Source organism: Pleurodeles waltl, chromosome 8 (assembly GCF_031143425.1).
Source record: "Pleurodeles waltl isolate 20211129_DDA chromosome 8, aPleWal1.hap1.20221129, whole genome shotgun sequence".
Classification (NCBI taxonomy): domain Eukaryota; kingdom Metazoa; phylum Chordata; class Amphibia; order Caudata; family Salamandridae; genus Pleurodeles; species Pleurodeles waltl.
Genome location: NC_090447.1, coordinates 486,865,358 through 486,877,475, shown reverse-complemented (window position 1 = coordinate 486,877,475; position 12,118 = coordinate 486,865,358).

The following is a 12,118-nucleotide window of genomic DNA, read 5'->3' as shown; positions in this document are numbered from 1 at the left end:
CCACAAACTGCACTTCTAAATTTATTCCAACAAAAAAGGACTGCAAACTGTCGTAAATGTACTCCAGCTTAGACTAGCGAAAGTCCAACACCACCCAGGGCCATTTACAGTTACTGCAACACCATTCCATAGAAATTAATGGAGGTAGGTACATAAAAAAAAAAGATAAAAAATAATTTTACAATAAATTGACTGATTTTAAAAAAAATATATGCAATATTAATTTAATGTTAAAAAATTAAATCTGTTTTAATTAAAAAAACTATATTTTAAAATAATTTGAAGCCATTTTTAATGTAAAATTATATGTAACTTTAGTGTTGATATAACCTAATTAAATTACATTAAATATACACATAACTTTTAGTACATATTAATACACAATACATTTTATTTTAGGTGGGTTCAGTTTTATTGAGAGTGCTAAAAAATAACTTGAAATGTAGTTAAAAGTGCCATAAAAACGTTAAGAAATGACTCTACATTTAAAATTATGAAATTATTCAACATCAGAATTTAACAAAAGAATATATATTTTTTAAAACATTAATAAATGTTTATTAATTTTCCTTGAGGAGAACTACATCTCAATTGTGGAGATATCTGCCAAGAGTGTAGAACGTCAAATCGGGCCATAAATTCACTAATAGTAGTAACTTTACAGTCACATTCGGTATTTTTTTCTGAGTCCTTTCCCTATTTTGGGGCATAGGGGCATGTAAGTCTACACTTTTTAGCAATTTTAAACTTGTAAATGTTGAATAGCCAAATGAAATTAATGTATTCAAAAGTGTAACGTTGCACATGTAGATTTAATCATGTGGAAAGTTTCCTTTACTAATAGCCCATCAGTGTCCCTCAGGTACATCCAGCAAGGGCTTTGACTTCTTCAACTGATTTGTCTAGTCAGAGGTCTTTCAGGTGATCATATTGTATTTTTATCACACTCCATCTGGTCAGATTTGTGTCCCCTACCAATAAAGCTAGTATGTGAAAATTGCCAAATTTCAAATTTTGAAAACAAAATTTACTTGTTATCCATTACATACAAAGTTCACATATTTATTTACATTTAGTTTCATTAAAATCCACTTTGCACATGTAAATGTAATGTACTGTACAGTGTGCCCCAATCCATATTAGGGATCAACCCTTTGTGAGCGCATGCATGTGGAAAATCCATATGTTCTACCCTGTAAGGGAGTAAGTGAAATTACATTACACGTACAAGAAAAGTAAAACCAGATATAATCATAATCCATAGATTCATCATAATTAACATTTACACTTTCCAAATAGTTAAATGCAGTTCATCTACATAAAAGTATCGTTCAGCCATGATAGTAGTGCCACTAATAAGCCATGTAAATGAAAGTAGAGAGTATTGTCAAGAACACGTTTTTGCTGTCAACAGAAAAAGGATGGAGCGAATACGTTATTGTATGTTCTAAAAACGAGGTTAGCAATCAGGGGAATCTTAGACATATACTTCTGGAATGCTGCATCATTTTTTAAAGTGTGCTACGCTGATGGTATAAAGCGTGCCATATCAACTAATCAGTATTTTTGTTTATACTAAAACAGATGAAGGGCCAGAGTTACAATATGTAAAAGGTGTTATTAAAGATATATGTTTAACAATCATAGAAAACAAGCATATACGAAACATTATTGCATGATCAAACTATGGTCATAATGTGGAGTCTCTGTTGAAGAAAAACGAGTGTCATACTTGTGGGTGGGCAGGGAATGGCACCAAATCCTGAGTGTAAAAACATAGGAGTCCTCACGGATACAAGGGTGCTGGGAGGATGCATAAGCTTTGATGTCTGTGGAATTGGAAGCGAAATAGTGGTAGCATCTGGAGCAGGTTCGAAGAACCGGGAGGGGAAAGGTGAGCTCTTTTAAAATAATACTGGACCCCAGAGAGCAGACCAAACTCTAATGAAACATAGGCATGAAGTTGGCACCATGTGGAATGGTTCAAGGGGAATAAGGGATGTCAGGCTTACATGTGTGGCAGTGAATGTGTGGAACAAGATAGCACAAAAATAACAAATCACCTCAGCAGAAAGCATTGAAAATGGTAATATGAATCACTATCACAACACAGCAGAAAGTAGAGTAGTTCACATAAGTGATGACTCATGTGGGTAGTAGCTAATCAACATCACTGCATTAGTAAATATTCATAACCAATGCTAAATGCGTGATGGGCACCCCTAGGGTCTAATTAAAGGCTACTGTCAAAAAGTAATCGGGGTACAGAATTAAAAAAACATGCAAATATGGGAATTCTGTCACATATACTACATGCCTAAATGCTCTATATATGCTGGATACCATCAGTCCTGCTCCCAGAGCCCAATTTTACGTGAGTGTAGGCACTATATGTGAGAATATATTGCATTAGCACAAAGAAATTTCCATGCGAGCACGAGCTCAAATGGTAACATGCTTGAACGAGTTTTTATAAACTACTTTCCCTTTGGAGAACTATTTTGAAATTCCTAAAGGCCGATTTTTACTGTTTCAATACACTGGAAACGTATCTGGCTGATGCTGCGTCACATTTCAGTAAAATGCTAAGCAACAGAGGATCTTCCTAGGGTATTTAAGATGTCACTCTTGTGTTCATATGGTCTTGTCCTATTTTTTTCTCTGTTTTGCCAATGTATAATTTACAACATTTATATTTTAAAACGTTTCTATAGTTTATGTTTTGTATGTGTATTCTCGTTTGATAGTATTTTTGTATCTAGTATTAGGGTGTCTAATCTCATTTTCAAGTATTAGGGTATTGCAACTAGCACAATTCATATATGGTTTGGTACCTTGTGCTATACCTTCGAAGTTTTTGTTCTTTGCCTGATTTCCTCATATACAAATATTTTACATTCTGGATTAATGTGTAAGCAAAATAGATTTATGCAGTAGGGTTGGATACAGATTTAAACAGATCCTGTCCTTTCACACGCTGAAGTGACTCTTTCCTTTCAGAATGCTTACTGTGGATTTAACAATTAAAAGAAAATCGAGAAATGTTAGGGTCGAGCTGACATTTTGGAATATAATATTTTTAGGCAACCGCTAACCTTAAAAGATTAGATAAAAATCTTGCATTACTAGTGATCTATGTGAGCTTTTTTAATGGATCAGAACTATTTTTTAAATACACCCTTTAATTTCACGGTGGGAGACTTCATACGTTGTTATTTTCACATGTGTTGTAAAACCAGCTACACCTCGTAAATGTTGTCTCTTGAAAGTTTGGGCTCAAAGGTGATGGCCTTCTTTGTGAATAAAAAAGGCGACGTTTAGGAGACTAAAAACTTCTTAATATTGCTTGCAAGATGGAATGCCTGATATTTTTTAGAGAGTAAATTGAGCGAGAGAAACATTCAGGTTTAAATTGTTGTGCAGTTTATAACATCACCGTCTGCCTAGGTGCCTCCCTATTAAATGATACCTACTAGTGCCTATAATTCGTCCTGATCATTGCTCAGACTGACCATTGTTTATACTGGGTGGATTTTCTATTCTAACTTCACTTGTTTTCATTTTGTACAGAAGAGCCATATCTAAGTAATCGTCACTTGAATTAAGGGCGAATGAAGGCAATGTTATTGAAAGTTGCCAGGATCATAATAACACAAATATACCTCTAAAGGTTGTCAATTGTTGAGCAGAAAAGCTGATGTAAATTATTTTTTGGGGAGTTGAATGTCACACTATCAAAGACAGAAATATCAAACTCCACAAATAACAGCTCCACATTATTGGTTACCGCTATGTCATGGTAAGTTTAGGCAGGGAAGCGTAGATTTACTTGTTCAATTTCCGAATATTGTGGATTTAATATCTCTACAGCTTGAAATTACAAACTAATTATTGTCACCATCTGTTTTTTAAGGCCCTGCACGGCAAGAAACCCTTGTTTTCTAATACTCTACACAAAAAAAGGGTAGGCTGATAATCACTTGAAATACAATTTTGGAGATCTATTTACCACCGAAAAATAATTCAATGAAATGCACAGTTCTTCGCCCTCACTTATCTCAGTTCATTAGGGCATTACCTAATAAAATACTTAAATAACAAGTCTTTGTTTCAGTCGAAGATTAAAGTCTGTAGTTCATTTGCATTTTAAAATTAATTGCTGACCTAGTTTTTTGTTGTCTGGGGAGTTGTAAATTAAGTAAATATATCATACCACCAGCTTCCATACACCCACGGGGCTTTCTCCTCGAGACTGCATTGTCATGAAAGTGCAGTCTGATAATTCATCCTTGCAGTCATTACTCGACGGAGACACCAGCAACAAGTACTCGGTGCCATATGGAGATCTGAGGGAAATACCAGCCCCTACCAACTCGATAAGCTAAGTGTAACCTAAAGAAAAGTTTAAAAAATTGTCCATCGGATTTAAAATCATGTTAAGTAAACTAGTTATTCTGAAAACAACATGTGTTCCATTTATAACCGCTAAATTTTGAAAGGAAACAGTGTCTCATGTTTAATTATGAATTAAGGCCCATATTTTTGGGTTTTGTGGCGCAAGGCTGTGCTGCCCTGCGTCACAGGGAAAGGGCAGGAATGTGCCGTATTGATCTAATATGGCACGTTCCTGTCCCTTCCCCCTGTGCTGGTGCCCTTTTGGCAGGATAGCGCCAATGTAGGCATCCTTGCACCATGGTGCAAGGGTACCTGCGTTGCATGCAGGATTGTTTTGAGCAAGATGGGGCATCTTCCTAAACAAAATCAACCCTGAGAGGCTTTTTCCTCTTTCTATGGGGCATATTTAAGAAAAGTGGCGCTGCACACAGTGTAGCGCCACTTTTCTTGAGCCCCTTAGCGCCTCTCTAATGCCACTATGCGTGTGCTATATTTAAAACACGGTGCACCATGGTGGTAGTTGGGGGACTAGCATCAGAATTTTTTATGCTACTCCGGACCTTTGTAGGATTAGTGTCAAAAATGTTGCTGCTAATCCTGCAAAGCTCATTGAGGCCCATTGCAATCAATGGTGTGCCTGCTTTTAACGCCTGCTCTAAGTAGTCATTAAAAGTGCCGGAAAAAATGACGCAAGGAAATCTCTTTGATTTATTTGAGAATTTTTTTTGGGCCCTTCCCTAACTGGGGAATGCGCCTTGTGCCTACATTATGCCTAGTATAGGCATAATGTAGTTCAAAGGGTTACAAAGTGGCACAATGCATGCATTGTACCAATTTGTAAATATGGCGCAGGGATTTTGGCTGTGTTGGGCCACATTAGAGTAAAAAAATGGTGGTAATGTGGTGCAAGGAAGCGCTAGGAACTCTTACATATGCCCATGTGTGCTGCAGAATGCAGTACACATAGAAAGAGAAAAATAAAGGAAAAATAAAGATATTTCTCCTTTTTACGGCATCTCTTGGGAAGGCATATCTTTTGGCGCACTTCTAGGTTTACCAGATTTGGTAAATCTGGAAATGCATCAAAAACTAAGGGAGTTGCATGGGAACAACCACGTAAGTGTTGAAATGTGCTGACAACTGAAGAGCATTATGAATGTCAGTGTATACTTTACTTCACCTTTCTTTGTGAGTGACTCAACACAATTTACACTGATGTAAAAAAAGACTTGCAGAAGTACAAGTGAAATGATTGTTACATATCGATGCAAGTGTTGTGGTACTTGTGGCATTAACAATGCATGGATTGAGAACATTTGTAGAAACTTTTGAAATGTTCTCAGACTAATCATCCTGAAAGGCTGGGGATTTGGGAGTAAAGGAGTGTGATTACTTCATTGTATGTTTGATTGAACTCCTAATATCACAAACATTGAACTAAATTAATGGTATGCAGGGCCTCTGCATGTCTTGAAATTTCTATACAAACGTACCCTGTCATTTATTCCGACTATCCCTGGTTTTCCCTGCAGTGAACTGAACAATCATGTGTGTTCCTTGGATGTGCTCTATTCTTTTGCTTTCATGTATTTGGTGGGACTCTGATGCCTGCAGAACACTGACAAATTGTACCCATTCTGAAAGAGGATGGCTACAGGCACATCTCACTGGCAATGGAGTGAAGAGTCCTACAAGCAAAAGATTAATATATTGCATGAGCACAAGACTTACCTGTATCACTGTGGGGAGATTGGCTAATAGCTATCTGGTGCCACAAACTGGTATGTTCCCTTGGTTATGTGTGGAAGCTCAGTAGGTGTGGCTTAGTAATACTTGGTGACTGGTAGGGTTCATTTGAGCCTGAGTGGTAAGTGCACAATTTGTTGGTCCTCCTTTAGTAAGCTTTCTTAGCATCTTGAGACCCTTAGGGCCGAGTATTTGTGCTTTACAAATTCTGATTGATTGATTGACAGTGGGCATGTTAGCCAGCAGATGCTGCTTCTAAGCACACCTCTGAAACCAGTTGAAGTTGACAAATGAGGAAATAACTGCCAATACATTCCCTTTGTCACATTAGGTTTCCTTTTGCTCTAGTGAACCCCACATATCACCTATTTTCTATGTTTCTAATAGTATCCAAGGCAATGGAAACAGATGGAGAAGGCTGTCTGGCCTGCAATCAACATTCAACCTTGACCAGTTCATATAGGTCTGACCAGTGCTTTTTGGCTTCAGAATCTACAAAACAATGGACAACAAGATGAGAAATCACTCTTCCAAGTTTGTACTATTTTGTTTTCCAAGATTTGCATAATGGTACATGCTCCTGTTAAGATCCTGAAGCACTTCTGTGCCATCAGGTAAGAAACAACTGCTAAAGATCTCAATACAAATATATTTCATTTAATTACTAACCCACATGAGTGAATTGGAGACCTAACCAAATACTGCATCTTAAACATGCATTTTCCTTTCTAAACTCTACATGCCCCACACTTGCTTGACTTGCTGAATTTGCTAATGTTAACAAATTCCAAACTGCTTTAGCTCAGCTGAAAATGTTCTATTGTGACATTTGCTTGGCCCTCTCATTACACAAACGACCTATGCTAAGAAACAAAGTTATATTTTCGATTCATTATTAACCACTTGACATGAATTGGAATCTCAAAACTTGGAAAAATAATCTTAAAACTTGCTTCTTTATGAATAGGTATGTAGTGAATCGATGTGTGTAGAAGGAGATGACTTAATTTGATGATGCTTAAAATGTAAATTAATGTTCTTTCTTTCAGAAACACAAGCATATGGGAAGAATCCTAGATGTATCAGAGTATTTAAAGTTTCTACAAAATGTTTCATGTATTAAGGACTCTCTTTCTTTAAACTTTCCATCTCGGGCGTGGTCTGGCCACGAACGGAGATGGCCCCCTAGGAGCTGAGCTCTGCTAGGCGGCGAGCTGCGGACCGGGAACGGCGGTGCCGTGGGGTCTCCGAGAGCCCCCCAAACCATCAATAACATCGAGTGCCGAGGACCGGCACTGGGGGACGAGTGGACGACGCGCCGATCGCGGAGGAAGCACGCTCTCCCCCTCCGTGCACACAAGGAATGAGGAAGATGGCGCCGAGGCCTGCGGCAGAGGACTGAGCCGCGGCCTCAGGTAGTTGGCCGACCCGGGCCAGGGACCGCACCTCCCCCCCTTTGCTTACCGGAGGAGGTGGGAGCCTGGCGACTTCCACCACTTGCCTTGCTCCTCTCGCCCCTCCCCTCCCTTGAGGACGAGGGCCCCCCGCGGGCGCGCCGGAGACCGAGGCGGCCCACGGAGAGAGAGAGAACCACATCAATACTGCACGACCCCCCCTTCCTCCTCCCACTGTAGAACCTGGGACCCGTCGCATCGACGAGCCCTGGAGAAGACAAAAAGGAGAGATGGTACCTATTTTTTTTTCGTGAACTCATAGACATATTGCCACAAGAGGCTATAGCCTCTGCTTGCCCTAGATAGTGTTTGAATACTCTTGCTTATCACTACATGCTTTAGCGTACCCTCCTTTGTGTCCCCTCTTCTCAGAGACCTGGTAAAATGATTTCTTTCAATAGCATAACCCCTGTTTATCTTTCAAATAGATTTTGAACACTTTCTCAGAACTGTTACGCTGTTTTCATTCATTAATAATTTGTTTTAATTTAGATTACCTTCAATAACGGTTGCTAAGTGCTTATTAAGATGAACAAAGCATCATTGTGTTTGTGTTGAGTGATTTACAACAGTAGCGTGGCACCCCTCTCTCCCACAACAACAGCCTAACCGCACCTCTACCCCCCGGCTCTGACAAAACTCGAAAGAACTGACAAAATTGGCTTAGGCCTCCTGGCGGCTCCCTTCTCCCAGATGCAAACAAGGTACAGACACTACCTCCCAAAACTGCCACGGATCCATGCAGCGCTGGCCCCCCCGTCTCTCGCACCCCACATAACACACTGTGTAAGCCACACACGTTCCACGCATGGCCCTTCTCCCCCCTCCCCTCCTCTTGCCCCCTCCCCACCTCCCCTATACGCCACCTGGATCCACGGGTAGATGGAAGAGCCAGATTATGGGGGCCGAGGCGCCGTGCGTGCGCCGCCTCCCTCAGTCCGGGGCCCGCCGGTCGGGCAACGGAGCTCGATAGGCAAGGGTACTAGACCCGCAGGTTACAGTCTTAGACTGCCGGGACTGGTGTCCCGTTTTCTTTTCCTTTTCTTACTCTTTCTTAATTCTCTCCTTCAGCTCCGTTTGCCTGTCCTATCCTTTAGAAGTTAATCCCTTTCTTTCCCCCTCACCCACTTCCCACTTGTTTCCCGTCCACTTCCCCCACCCCCCCATTACACATCCCCCCCAGCTTTAGAGTCTTCATCAAGTCCCTTCCCCTTCCCCTCTTCAACCCAACCCTCCTCCGGCACCTTTTCTCTGCCCTGTCCCAAGTGCTCCTACACCCGGGTAGACCTCAATAAGGCGGAAGGATGTCCGACACAGCCAGAGGACCAGCACCACCTTTGCGAATCATATCTTGGAACATAAACGGCCTTACCCACTTCATAAAGCGGAAAAAGGTCCTATCCTATCACAATTCTAAACAGACTGACATTGCCCTATTACAAGAGACACACCTAGATGGCCCGGAATCTGATAAACTGAGATGTGACTGGGTGGGCACCGCCCTGTTTAGTTGTACCACCTACCCCCAGCACAGAGACCACCCCAAGAAAATGCGGCGTGGCGTTACTAATACGCAAAACCTTCCCGCATACCGTTCTTAAGTCATGGGCCGACCCGGAGGGCCGCTATGTGTTTGCCAAATTAAAGTTGGGTGACTCCTCGCTGTGCGTGGGTTCGATCTACGCACCAACGGGCCCGAAACACCTCTTTTTCTTACAAATCAATCGACTTTTGACCGAGATAGGGGCATCCTGCTACGTAATAGGAGGGGACTGGAACATAGCCAGAGACCCAATACTCGACAGAACGGGCCCCATAGATGTTAGTAACAATGCACATAGTGCCCTACAGACCGATATATTATCGGACAATGGCCTAGTAGACCACTGGAGGCTGAGCCACCCCGTAGAGCGAGAATTCACTTTCATCTCACCGGTACATGGCACCCAATCCCGATTCGACTATTTTCTCCTGTCCCACAACTTCGCGGCCCACACCCACGAGACCCGCATATTAGAGGGCGGCCTCTCGGATCACTCCCCGATTTGCATAGCCATTCACCTGGGCCTTGTGTCTCCGGGTCGTAAACCTTGGAGATTTGCGGCCCACCGCTATCGTTCGCCCCAGGGTAAACTGCAGTTACAGGACAGGACCATGCTGCCTCCTTCACTCAAAATAACTTAGGCTTTGTGGATTCTAGCCGAATCATGTGGGACGCAGCCAAGGCCTCAGTGCGGGGGCAACTTATGCGAGACGCTGCACTGGCAAATAGAGACAGAAAAGAGAAACAGGCAGCTATAGAATTTGACATACGCTGGCTCACTAGACAATATTCCGCACACCCCTCCTTCACGGGGCACCGAAACTTAGAGCGTGCTCAAATGGCCCTCAACGAGCTGTATACCTCTCAGGCAGAGTATGCTCTACAGAGATTACAAGGAAGACATTACGAACAGGGAGAGAAGGCACCTGCTGGCAGCCCAGCTTCGGCAGAGGACAGCTGCCCTTGCTATCCCTGCCATCCGCGCCTCCTCTGGAGAAATACTAACGCACCCACAAGCCATCGCTAACGAATTTGCGTCCTTCTATAAACATCTTTATACATCGGAGAATACACCCAACCCAGCGCAGTGTACAACTTTCTTGGTGGGCTCCTTGTCCGAGGAGGGACGCAACCTCCTAGAAGGGAAAATAAGTAGACCACTGGAGGCTGAGCCACCCCGTAGAGCGAGAATTCACTTTCATCTCACCGGTACATGGCACCCAATCCCGATTCGACTATTTTCTCCTGTCCCACAACTTCGCGGCCCACACCCACGAGACCCGCATATTAGAGGGCGGCCTCTCGGATCACTCCCCGATTTGCATAGCCATTCACCTGGGCCTTGTGTCTCCGGGTCGTAAACCTTGGAGATTTGCGGCCCACCGCTATCGTTCGCCCCAGGGTAAACTGCAGTTACAGGACAGGACCATGCTGCCTCCTTCACTCAAAATAACTTAGGCTTTGTGGATTCTAGCCGAATCTTGTGGGACGCAGCCAAGGCCTCAGTGCGGGGGCAACTTATGCGAGACGCTGCACTGGCAAATAGAGACAGAAAAGAGAAACAGGCAGCTATAGAATTTGACATACGCCGGCTCACTAGACAATATTCCGCACACCCCTCCTTCACGGGGCACCGAAACTTAGAGCGTGCTCAAATGGCCCTCAACGAGCTGTATACCTCTCAGGCAGAGTATGCTCTACAGAGATTACAAGGAAGACATTACGAACAGGGAGAGAAGGCACCTGCTGGCAGCCCAGCTTCGGCAGAGGACAGCTGCCCTTGCTATCCCTGCCATCCGCGCCTCCTCTGGAGAAATACTAACGCACCCACAAGCCATCGCTAACGAATTTGCGTCCTTCTATAAACATCTTTATACATCGGAGAATACACCCAACCCAGCGCAGTGTACAACTTTCTTGGTGGGCTCCTTGTCCGAGGAGGGACGCAACCTCCTAGAAGGGAAAATAAGTAGACCACTGGAGGCTGAGCCACCCCGTAGAGCGAGAATTCACTTTCATCTCACCGGTACATGGCACCCAATCCCGATTCGACTATTTTCTCCTGTCCCACAACTTCGTGGCCCACACCCACGAGACCCGCATATTAGAGGGCGGCCTCTCGGATCACTCCCCGATTTGCATAGCCATTCACCTGGGCCTTGTGTCTCCGGGTCGTAAACCTTGGAGATTTGCGGCCCACCGCTATCGTTCGCCCCAGGGTAAACTGCAGTTACAGGACAGGACCATGCTGCCTCCTTCACTCAAAATAACTTAGGCTTTGTGGATTCTAGCCGAATCTTGTGGGACGCAGCCAAGGCCTCAGTGCGGGGGCAACTTATGCGAGACGCTGCACTGGCAAATAGAGACAGAAAAGAGAAACAGGCAGCTATAGAATTTGACATACGCCGGCTCACTAGACAATATTCCGCACACCCCTCCTTCACGGGGCACCGAAACTTAGAGCGTGCTCAAATGGCCCTCAACGAGCTGTATACCTCTCAGGCAGAGTATGCTCTACAGAGATTACAAGGAAGACATTACGAACAGGGAGAGAAGGCACCTGCTGGCAGCCCAGCTTCGGCAGAGGACAGCTGCCCTTGCTATCCCTGCCATCCGCGCCTCCTCTGGAGAAATACTAACGCACCCACAAGCCATCGCTAACGAATTTGCGTCCTTCTATAAACATCTTTATACATCGGAGAATACACCCAACCCAGCGCAGTGTACAACTTTCTTGGTGGGCTCCTTGTCCGAGGAGGGACGCAACCTCCTAGAAGGGAAAATAAGTAGACCACTGGAGGCTGAGCCACCCCGTAGAGCGAGAATTCACTTTCATCTCACCGGTACATGGCACCCAATCCCGATTCGACTATTTTCTCCTGTCCCACAACTTCGCGGCCCACACCCACGAGACCCGCATATTAGAGGGCTGCCTCTCGGATCACTCCCCGATTTGCATAGCCATTCACCTGGGCCTTGT